This window comes from Zingiber officinale, chromosome 1B (assembly GCF_018446385.1).
Source record: "Zingiber officinale cultivar Zhangliang chromosome 1B, Zo_v1.1, whole genome shotgun sequence".
In the NCBI taxonomy this organism is placed as follows: domain Eukaryota; kingdom Viridiplantae; phylum Streptophyta; class Magnoliopsida; order Zingiberales; family Zingiberaceae; genus Zingiber; species Zingiber officinale.
Genome location: NC_055986.1, coordinates 71,097,118 through 71,109,591, shown reverse-complemented (window position 1 = coordinate 71,109,591; position 12,474 = coordinate 71,097,118). Strand labels below are relative to the sequence as shown.

At 38.0% G+C, this 12,474-nt stretch overlaps 1 long non-coding RNA gene across 1 annotated transcript; it reads right to left on the bottom strand.

Annotated features, from left to right (window-relative positions):
* Nucleotides 1–207: 207 nt before the first annotated feature.
* Nucleotides 208–571, bottom strand: LOC121971019. Its single transcript, XR_006109061.1, has 3 exons — nt 544–571; nt 400–469; nt 208–304 (listed from the first exon to the last, which is right to left on the bottom strand). It is a non-coding gene; the product is annotated as an uncharacterized LOC121971019 (long non-coding RNA).
* Between the last annotated feature and the right edge of the window lie 11,903 nt (nt 572–12,474).

Here is a 12,474-nt window from a genome sequence, read left to right as displayed (position 1 = left end):
TTTATACCTAGTAATGAATATAGTCTAGTACGCAATCCGCCCATTCGGATCGCACTTCGTCAATTTCTTCGTTCGAGTAAATTGTTTTCTTGAACTGTTAACAAACCCAGATTAATTTAATAAAAAAATCAGTAATGAAGAAGCAAAGTCAAATATGGGGATTGATCGAGAAAATTGAGAATATGTCAAATATTACCATTGAGCTAAGTGAATCCATCTCGCCGGTAGCATTTCCTTCAATAATTTCTCTCATAAATTTCATCACATAAAACTCACATTGTTTAGCATCAGGTTGTCGAGGACCCTATGTTAACAAAAAGTTATCAACGAATAATGCACAATTAAATAGTTTTAAATTAATCACAAGTAAACATATGTGTGTCTATAAAATATACAAACCTTTACGACTTCCCACATAGGCTTCTTTTTCCCTTTCCTTTGCTTGTTCGAATTGAACAATTTCAAGCTCCTTTGTACAACAAGAGTTGACAAATTCCTCAAAATTAAATTAAATGCTTAATTAAAAAACAAATATGTACTCACATATCCACTACATATTTCCAGTCCTCATAACGATTGCAATGATTAAGTGAATCGAACAAATAAACCATCTCCACATAAGGGTCGATGACAGTCAAAATCCAATGACAACTATGCACAAAACAGATAGTCAATGCATAAATTCAACAGAATTGTTGAAATAAATCTATTAAAAATGAAATTGTAATATTTATTTACCCAACATTGTGAGGTGCCAAAACTAGCTGATTTTTTGTTGCACCACTCAGCCTATCAGCCAACACACTTGCCCAGTTATTCAAGTATTCAGGCTTTTCATTTTTGTCAAGTTTAGATACATATGGCATTACTGGATGTGTTTGTGGATCGACAAATCTGAACTTATCGACCTTGTTTTCTTTTTTCATCTTTTTGAAGAGAAACCTTCCATTCAAGCAAAAAAATGTTAGCCTGTTAATACAAATAAAATGAAAAAAATGAGTGATGTGAAAACTTACCACATGTAAGAAACCAGACAATTAGCAGATATTGGCTCCAACTCATAAATAGGTGTGATGTCTTCAATGTTCACTAGCAGTTCATACTAATGGTCAAAGAAATCATGATCAAAAATAATTGATATAGTTTGTTCGGGGCTGTCCAAAACACGCATAGAGTAACAGTACAATAAATGTAAGGACCGTGGCACATTTGATGGCAAGACAGGATTACTTCTTTTTGCAACACTTTTCTTCCTTTGAGGCTTCTACAAATTGCAAATGTAAATATGTTAGTAGAAAGTTTTATCTCTTATGTTCAGCATCTTTCTGAACAACCCTTTAATTGGGATTCAAAAACCATCAATGTTCTTGTTCATGCATGTAACCTCAATGTACAGATTACATGTGTGTGCTAGCTCTTATATATCTTGTATTACTAAATTGTATCCAACAAATACGTACAACCTTCAATCAAAATCTAAGAAGGTTTGGTTGGAAAAATCTAGCTAAACAACTATGCCAAGCAAATGAGTAAAAAATCAGAAAACCATACATGTAACCAAATCAGAAGCTGGAAATTTGTGGTTGCTGAAACGATTCCTCAAAAATTCCCACTGAAGAATTAAATTTGTACTCACAATGTGGTGGCCCAATGAGTCAGAAAGTTACCTCATTTTTCATCACTACCCAACGTGTAGGCCAAGCAACATGGGTCCCAATTGCACCACCAATGGTGTCACATTCATTTGGAATGGGAAAGGGCAACCTTGCTGAATTCTCCACAACCTCATCAATCGAGACGCGCATGCAATTCATGGGTAACGGGACACCATGAAGTAATTTTCCATCCCCACTGGCATGAATAACTGTACCATAGGCCACAATATTGGACTTTGATTCCAGTGACAGTGCAACTGGCATACCCTAGAAGACAATCAATCATGTCACACATTGATGGACTCATTATTGAAAATAATATTAAGTATCCATAATTAAATACATATATACCTGCAAAAACTCAGTCTTGCTTAAAACTTGCATGTCCTCATCATTCAAAATTTTACTCTTCTCTGGTTTGATCTTATCCTCACTCGTGGTAGGCAACTTCACCGAGCAACTACCTTTCTCCTCAAACTCAAAGTTGCATCCACCCTTTTTGAACATTTCTTCAAGTTTCTGTATGCGTGTATCTTGTTCTACTATCCGTGCACTTTGTTCTAAGATTAGCTTCTTTGCATCTAACAACTCCTTTTGATGATGAAGGATTAAGTCACCATCCTGCAGAGTAGTATTCCAGATTTTGGAAACATTAAAATAGATTATTGGAGTAATATGACCTCCAATCCCCCTAACACGCCCAACATGTTCTTCAGAATCTAGTGCGTTTGTGAGGATATCTTTCCTAGCCCCTTCAAACCGCAGCTTCCCTACCTTTTTTTGTTGAACATAATCATCCTAACATGCCTAGACAAACAAAATAGTTACTAACAACAAAATTAATCAATAAAAAATAGTTATTTTTCATGTATCACATACAATTTTTTTTGCTGTAATTTTGAGATCATCGCCTTCAAATTCACCCTCCTTATTGGCTCGTCCTCTCTTCCAAACAATAGCTCGATTTATATCATCATCATTACATAAATCAGATGGCTACAAAAAAATGAATCATGCCCTGTTCCTACAAAATCAGATTCAAAAATAAACCACCAGCTTCAACATACTCACAATTTCGTCAGCGAAACGTGCATATCCTTTACGGGACAGCCGATGAGGGTATACGTTCTGCCTTCTTCTATTCTTTTGTTCATCACTTACTCTCTACTTAAAAATTAAAATCAATTAAGTTCACTATAAACATTCAAAATATATATATGTGAACTTTAATACAAATTGTCTGTGGTGTAGAGGAAAAATAGCAATCTATGGAAGGTTCAAGGAAACAAACAGTTAGAGAACCCTTACCCTTAGAATTACACAAGGAAACAATTAATGTTATCTGGTAGAAGTATTGTTATAACAATACTTCTCTCTTCTATTAAGAAACAAAGAAAATAAAAGAGAGATAATGTTATCTAAGCCATTATCAAAAACATATTGCTTGTTTCTTCGACTTTATGTTATCACAAAAGTAAAGATTTCAGAAAGGAGTAAAAGTATGAACCCTAGCATCGAGTAGATTTGCATAAGATAAAAACCCCCTAGTATGGGTTTTTTCAGAAGGTGGAGAACTGGAAATTTTAAAACTGACAGCGAATAAATGAATCACACTATGTTAAATAAAGATCCTATTGTAGAACATCAGTTAAGGACCATTAGGACTATCTTCTAAAAATTAAAATCAATTATGAATCTTACCCTGAAGTCGGGAGACATGCGAGTTATTACAAAGGAACTCCAATCCTCTTGTGAAATACCATAGCCAATCGGGGGATCTTTCAACTCATCAGGTTTATCTAGCTTGCTGAAAACAAACTTTTGAGTGAGAAAAGCTTTATATTGACGCCATTTATTATTTGCTGAATTTAAACATCCTTTCCTCCAAGTTGGGTCAATATTGTACGTCAGCTGTAAAAACACATAAAAAATTTAACAAGAACGTTAAATATAGCATAACCACAGCCTACTGCTCATTTAAGTTCTCAAAGCATTCTAACTTACATTCACCGATTCCCATATTAACTCTTTAACATCATTTGGCACCTGCTTCCATGATTTGTAAGTTATTGAGATCTTTTCTCATACAAGCCAATGTAACTTTGCATTTCACCCGCAAATTCTCCAATTGGCTGTCCAATTTTATTGAAGCTAACATCCTTTTTAATTCCTTGGACCCTTAGCCTAACAAGCCTATCCAAACGTGTATGCCCCCTCGATGTTCTAGTTGACTCCGTTTCTGTAGATTTCATTAAAGATTGACCCTCGCAACTATTGTTAGTGGCAGAATAAGAAGAACTTTCTTTAGCCTTCTGAATCCTCAGTTATCTCTTTGCATTAGCGGCCATATTGTCCACAACCAAATTTTGATGAGAACCCTATTTCCTACAAAAGGCAGCAACCTGTTAGGCATTTAAATTATAGAGAAAATAAAGCGAGAATGAAGACAAATGATAGTTATATTACAATAAGAATAAATATGTTAACAAAATAGATCAACAAATAAAATTTACACACAGGTTAAACAATAGATTACACTTAATTATTGTTAATCCATGTCCCATCACAGTCTTCAAGAACGCATGATGGTTCATTTTCATCTATGGCGTCAACGTCCATTGATTCCATTGATATAAACCCTCCTGTGAAACTTGGATAGTGGATTGTAGCATTTTCCAACTCATCACCATTTATGTATTCCATGTGATCCCTAGTAGGAGTGGCAAGTACAACATGCCAGGCAGGATCTTGAGGATCTTCAATGTAGAATATCTGCTTTGCTTGACTCCCTAAGATAAAAGAGTCAGATTTAAATCCAATTCTGTTGAGGTTTACTAACGTGAAACCAAGGTCATCAACTTTAATACCAGTATTATTCTCAACCCAATTACATTTAAACATCGGAACTTGAAAATTGTGATAATCGAGTTCCCAAATTTCTTGAATAACTCCATAGAAAGTCATGTCTGACACAATTGAATTTTTGTCCTTCGCACTAGCAACTTGCATTGTCTGTGCAACTAAGCTTACTCCGGAGTTTTGAACAGCTCGTGTATCATCGCTCTCTTTTGTATGATACGTAACTCCATCAATCAAATAACTAGAGTACTTCAACACTTGATTGCTAGGTCCACGCGCTATCCACTTCAATCTTTCTGATATTTGAGAGCTAGAATTGCCAACTGCTCTCACACGATCACGTAACCACCCAATAAACGTCCGGTTATGCTCATCTTGTAGCCACTTTTTGGATTTGGCTTTATGAGGAAAGCTTGAGTTCAAAAATTCCATGTGCTCCCTAATGAACAGATTAGGGATAAGTTAACTAATGGAATACTAATAAGTTAATTAGTAGAACGTTAGAACAGTGCAATAAATATAAATAAGTAAGAGAATTACTCGATATAAGGATCAACGTCAACATCATTTTCCAAGACATAACGATGTGCTTGATGCAACTCATCATGACAAGTTGAGTGTAATATTGAGCTAGATAGAGGCCTAGTAAGTTGTACTTGCTGATACTTTGATGGGATCCCAATTGTATGCACACTAGACATGTAATCCGAGCAAAATTCCACAGCCTCTTCAGCAATATAACATTCGGCTATACACCCTTCAGGACGATTGTGATTTCTCACATACCCTTTCAAGATCTTCATGAATCTTTCAAATGGGTACATTTGCCTATACCAAACCGGTCCACACAATTTGACCTCCCGTACAAGATGAACGGTTAAATGAATCATTATATCAAAAAAAGATGGGGGAAAATATTTTTCAAGCAAACACAACACTGTCACAATCTCTCTTTGCAAATCATTCAACTTCGAGACATCTATCACTTTATTACATAGCACGTTGAAGAAGCCACAAAATCTAGTGATAGTATCTCTAACATGTTTAGGCAAGACATCATGGATGGCGACTGAAAGTAATTGTTGCATCAAAGTGTGATAGTCATGTGACTTAAGGCCAATAAGTTTCAAGTCTTTCATCGACACCAGATTTTTAACATTGGATGAATATCCTGTGGGGACCTTTATTCCAAACAAAGATTTGCAAAGTTTTCTTTTCTCATCCTTACTTAGTGTATAACAAGCCGCTAGCAAAAAGGTTCTCTTCTCCCCCATCTTTGGTGCCAAATCAATCCTCAAATGCATCTCCACAAGGTCTAGTCTTGCAGCTACTCCATCCTTTGATTTTCCAGGAATGTCAAGCAAAGTACCGATCAGACTTTCACATACATTTTTTTCAATATGCATTACATCAAGAACATGCCGAACATGTAGATGTTTCCAATAATCAAGTTCAAAGAATATAGATTTCTTTTTCCAGCATGATACAGTTTCACCTTGCTTTAACTTAACCTTCCCATTTGCTTTTCCCGAACGATAATTAATTCTTTCAACTCGATCCAAAATTTCATGCCCAGTTAATGGTTTCGGTGCAGGGTTAAGCTCTGCGTTCCCATTAAATGCTTTTTTTTGCCTTCGATAAGGATGATTTGTAGGAAGAAATCTTCTATGGCCTGTATAACTCATTTTTCTACTATGCTTCAACCTTGTCGAATATGTTTCTTCACCACAAATAGGACATGCACAATATCCTTTCACAACACAACCTGACATGTTCCCATATGCAGGAAAATCATTGATTGTCCATAGTAAGACAGCCCTAAGTAAGAAATTCTCTTCTCGACATCCATCATATGCATCAACACCTATATCCCATAATCTTTTTAAGTCATCGATCAAAGGTGCTAAGTAAATGTCAATATCATTTCCCGGTTGTTTGGGACCTGAAATCAACAAAGTCAGCATCATAAATTTTCTCTTCATACACAACCATGGAGGAAGGTTGTAAGTGATCATCACAACTGGCCAACAACTATATGCAGAACTCATCAAACTATGGGGATTGATCCCGTCTGCTGATAAGGCCAATCTAAGATTTCTAGGTTCAGCAGCAAAATCTGGCCACTTGTGATCCACTACTTTCCAAGCGGGCGCATCAGTCGGATGACGCAAGTAACCGTCAAGTACTCTTTTATCAGCATGCCAAGTTAAATCCTTACATATCTCCTTGTTCCGAAATAATCTTTGAAATCTTGGAATAGGCGGGAAGTACCAGAGGACCTTTGCTGGAACTCCATTTATCATACCTTTTTTACCCAACTTCCACCTAGACATCCCACATATAGGACAATTAGTCAAATTCTCATGCTCCTTCTGGTATAAGATACAATCATTAGGGCAAGCATGAATTTTCATATAATGCATCCCTAATGCACATAAGCTTTTCTTTGCATCATACAATGATGAAGGCAATTCATTATCATCAGGAAGCATTTCTCCAAACAAACTTAGTAAATCTGTGAAACTTTTGTCACTCCAACTATATTTTGCCTTCAAGTTATACAATTTCACAAGTGCAGATAACTTTGTAAATTTGGCACACCCCGGATATAAAGGTTTATCAGCATCTTCAAGTAGCTTATGAAATTGGTTTGGATTCTCTGCATAACTATCAAATGCAGCATGTACCATATCAATAGGTTCATCGCCAAAAGATTTCTGTTCATCTTTCATTGAGTTATTGTATTCAGTCTTTTCACCATGCCAAATCCATTTATGGTATGTTAAATCTATACCATTACAACACAAATGTGCCCTTATAATGTCAACATTTCTCTTCTGCAGATTACCACATCTTGAACATGGGCAAGGTATTTCATTCGGATCAGTAGCATTTTGTAATGCAAATTGCAAGAAAGACTCTACCCCAACCTCATATTCATGTGATAACCTATTCTTTGACATCCAATGTTTGTCCATTTTTTATAACTATCAGCCCGAAACGCGTCAAAACCTACCTTCAAACAACTATACATCATACAACAAGTTTAAAACACAATCTCAAGTACCAAATACTATAATAAAACATTCAAGGTAATAGAGTAATACACGACATAAACCAACCGGACAGAAATGTGTTGTGTGATTTTGTGAGAACTAATTAATAAATAAATGGTGATATTAACAAATCTTGGGTGTACATATATACAAGAGGATCAATTGGAAAGATTATTGGCTAACAAACCCTCACCCTAGTTGTTACAATGCCTCTCAACTTATTTGGTCATGTTATTATCTCAACTCTTGATCTAATCTAATGTTTGCGTTTATGTTAAAAAATACATGTGTCTTGATCTAATCTATTTTTTAAAAAAAAAAAATATTCCGGCAGAAAATTAAATGAGCATAAATAATTAAGATGACATTAATTAATTATTAAAATAATGAGGAAAAAATAATGAACTTCAGATTATTAAATTCAATAAGAGAACAAGCTATAATTCAATGTGCAGTTGTAAAGGATGTAAAAAACATAAACTTGCAGTAGATAAGAAAAAAAACCTAAAAATGAGCATTAACATACAAAAGTGTCAACATATGTCTAAAGAGTCAAAGGAAACAAAATTAAAAGTGCATTGAGCAATTACCACAAGAAACCAACTCCGTTCACATGGAACAAAACAAAAAGCCAAGAAGCTCATGGAAATGGGAAGAACAATCAAACGGGCAATGTGCGAAACAACTATAAACTTCAATCAGTAATCAAAACAAAAAGGAAGGACTTTCTTCATTTCCCTTCTACCAATTTTCTGTTCCCCCAAATTCCATCTCCGTCCATCAAGTGGCAAGCCGTGCAAGACCTAGAAAACCTATCCGAACACACTATTTCGACCAATACAAGTGAATAACAAATAGAAATCGATGCTTAAAACCAACACCTTCAGAGATCAAACACCACAAACTTTGACATATGAGCAGCCAAATGGCATGATGAAACAAATCAAAAGGCTAAAAATAAGAAGAAAAGAGAATGTTGAGCTTGCAGATACAAGCTTAGTGGAATCAAAAGTAGGTTTTAATTTTGAGACAACATTTATGAACGAAGACAAGACCTAGGTTATGAATCTACCTTGACTATGGCTCTAGCACAAATCCAAAGAAGACAAGACCTAGGTTATGAATCGACGGACTAGGAGTGCAACCTTTGCCGAAGAAATACACCTCGTCCGATCAAAAGGTTCCACGAGTGAAAGAAGCAGCAATGGAAGGTCAAAGGGCCTCGTCGAACTCAGAAACCTGCTCACCAGGGAACGAGAGGAGCGCACCGTCGTGGAGGGAGATCTAGGGGAGGCGTGAAGAGATTGGATGAGGAGAGGGAAAGAAACTTCCCTTAGGGTCGGGAGCGCGAAGGAAAACACGGCGCCGAAAAGAAAACAGCGAGGGAAAGGAAAATACCAAATTAAATTACAACGGTTTTTTTCAAAACTGTTGTCGTAGCCGCTAAAAACGAGGATAAAGACAGCGGTTTATAAAACCGTTGTAAAAAGTGTTGTCGTTTTAAAAAAAAATTTCTCAATGACAACAGTTTTGCCAAAACCCTTGTCTTTTATATTTAATGGGGAGTTCAAACACAACGGTTTTGGCCAAAACCGTTGTCTTTGAGCAAATATGCAACACTTTCTCTTAAAACCGTTGTCGTAGGGGTGTTGTCGTTTGCAGTTTTTGTTGTAGTGATTTCACTACACACATCAAGCCTCCATCCTGCCGCTCCAAGTAAGAATTTTCTATGCTTACTTTATTTTATGTCTGATATATTTATTTAAGTATACATGCCTATCTTATTGTATGATTTTTAGTCTAGGGATATAGGATGGTAGGATAGGATTGACGATAACATATTCTAGGTCGTGTTAAGAATGATAACTACCTTATGTTACTCTAGTTGGGACTATAACGACTTATGCTAGCATTATTGTGATTTATGAAGATAATCATGGCTACTAGAAGACGCGGTGGTAGACCTGAGGAGACAGTAACTCTACCAGACCTGACTCAGGTAGTCACAGACCTGCAGCGTCAGATCACCGAACAACAACAATTGATTACTACTCTGATGGGTCAGCAAGGAAATCCGGTCACCCCGCCAGCAAATCAAAACGCTATGCCCGTTATACCTGCAACTGCCCTGGTGCCACCGGTAGCCCCTGTTCCAGTAGTCCGATAGGAAACTTATCTGATACAGTGGCTAAGATTAAAGCCGGAAAATTTTACGGGTACATGTGAGCCATGGGACGCCCAGGCCTGGTTCAAGACGGTGGAAAATATCGTAGATATGCTAGATTGGCCCGTACCGGAAAAGATCAAGTGCGTGTCTTTTTGTTTTTCTGGAGATGCAAGGATGTGGTGGGAAAGAGTTAAGGCCAAGAGACAAATCAATCTGATGAACTGGGCAGATTTCGAAGCAGAATTTCTGGAGGAATATTTTCATATGCGAGTGACAAATCGGCATTATGACGAGTTCATCGAATTTCGGCAAGGCGATTTATCAGTCAGTGATGCTGTGAAGCGCTTTAACCGCCTCGCACGCCTATGTCCAGAGTTGGTCAGCACGGAAAGAGAACGGGTCAGATTAATGTTGAGGATGCTCCGACCTGAAATAGCTTTGAATGTGGCCAGCGGAGTTAATAGACCGCAAACCACGGAAGAGCTAGTCAGCAGTGCTTTGATCACCAAACATTATCATAAGGCGATGAACGAAGGAAAGAGTCCGGCACAGACGGAAGGACAGAAATCGCAGTGTACCAAGATGAACTGGAAAGGAAGTTCCACTAGCAAAGGAAAACAATGGAACAACAGTAAAAGTAGTCCAGCAAACAAGCAGCCAAGATACCCTCTGTGTGCCACTTGTGGGAAACAGCATTCTGGAGTATGCCATCAGGGTACGAGGAAGTGCTACAATTGTGGACAGGAAGGACATATGGTCAGAGATTGCCCTACCCAGTTCCAGGTACCATCTCAGCAGTATGACCAGAATAGGAGTACCCCTGCACAGCTACATCAGATGCAAGCAGCTTTAGAAGGGACGCTGATTAGCCAAGGGAGATTAGAAGCCCCACCAGTAACGACGAATGCCAGGGTTTTCTCTCTCACCTAGGAAGACGTGGCGAGTGCTTCTACTGTGGTCACAGGTCAGCTATCTATTTTTGGTCAGTATGCTACTGTATTATTTGATACCAGAGCAACCCACTCGTTTGTCTCCATACTCTTCATGAAAAAGTTAGAAGTACCACCACAAGTCATAAAAGGCAAATTCTTAACAACCTTGCCTTCGGGAGAAGTGATGCCTTCCGATCAGATGCTGCGAGCCGTGCCTATCCAAATCGCAGACAGAGAACTCTACTGCGATCTGATAATACTCGACATGCAGGATTTTGATATTATACTAGGCATGGATTTCCTGAGCAAGTACGGCGCTTCAATCGAGTGCCGTAAAAGAAAGGTAGTCTTCCGACCGGAAGCCGAACTGAGGTTCGAGTTTATTGGAGAACCCAGAAAAGAAATTGAGGGATTTCTATCAGTTATAAGGGTACAGAAGATGTTAGATCAAGGATGTACTGGGTTTCTAGCACAAATGGTCGATGCAGATCGAATCAATGACAAGAAACTAGAAGATGTCCCAGTAGTATGCAAATATCCAGGGGTGTTTCCCGATGAATTACCAAGATTAGCCCCTGATCGAGAGATAGAATTTGAGATTAAATTGATTCCTGGCACTAAACCGATCTCTAAAGCACCCTATCGAATGGCGCCAGCAGAGTTGAAGGAATTACAGGGACAACTATCGGAATTACTTGACAAGGGACATATTCGCCCTAGTCACTCCCCATGGGGAGCTCCAATATTGTTCATAAAGAAGAAGGATGGATCTATGCGAATGTGTATAGACTACCGAGAACTAAATAAGGTAACAATCAAGAACCGGTACCCTCTTCCACGAATTGACGACTTGTTCGACCAATTGAAGGGTGCAACTGTCTTCTCAAAGATTGACCTGAGATCCGGCTATCACCAGGTGAAAGTGAAACAGGGTGATATTCCAAAGACGGCATTTCGAACAAGATACAGACACTATGAGTTTATAGTTATGCCCTTTGGCGTAAATAATGCTCCTGCTACATTTATGGATCTGATGAATCGGGTATTTACGGCGTATCTCGACAAATTTGTGATTGTCTTCATTGATGATATCCTCGTCTATTCCAAAACCCCAGAAGAACACGTTGAACACCTGAAAACAGTTCTACAGATCCTTCAGGAGAAACAATTATATGCAAAGTTTTCCAAATGTGAGTTCTTGCTTAATCAAATATCATTCTTGGGTCATGTTATCTCCAAAGACGGAGTAATGGTGGATCCAAGCAAGATCGAAGCTGTAAGTAACTGGAACAGGCCGAAGAATGCCAGCGAAGTCCGGAGCTTTCTCGGACTAGCAGGCTATTACAGGAAATTTGTAGAAGATTTTTCTAAAATTACAGCCCCTATGACATACCTCACCAAAAAGAACAAAAGGTATGAATGGACGGATGACTGCGAGAAGAGTTTCACAGAATTAAAAAGGAGACTGACTAGTGCGTCGATTCTTACTCTTCCGGAATGTGACAAGGGCTTCGATATGTACAGCGATGCCTCCATATTAGGATTGGGAGCTGTACTCATGCAAGACGACAAGGTTATTGCCTATGCCTCTAGATAACTTAAAGAGCATGAAAAGAATTACCCCACCCATGACCTAGAACTAGCAGCCGTGATCTTTGCGCTCAAAACATGGAGACATTATTTATATGGAGCCCAGTGTAAGATTTTCACCGACCACTAGAGTCTGAAATACTTCTTCACACAGAAAGACCTGAATATGAGACAACGTAGATGGCTCGAACTAGTCAAAGACTATGACTGCGAGA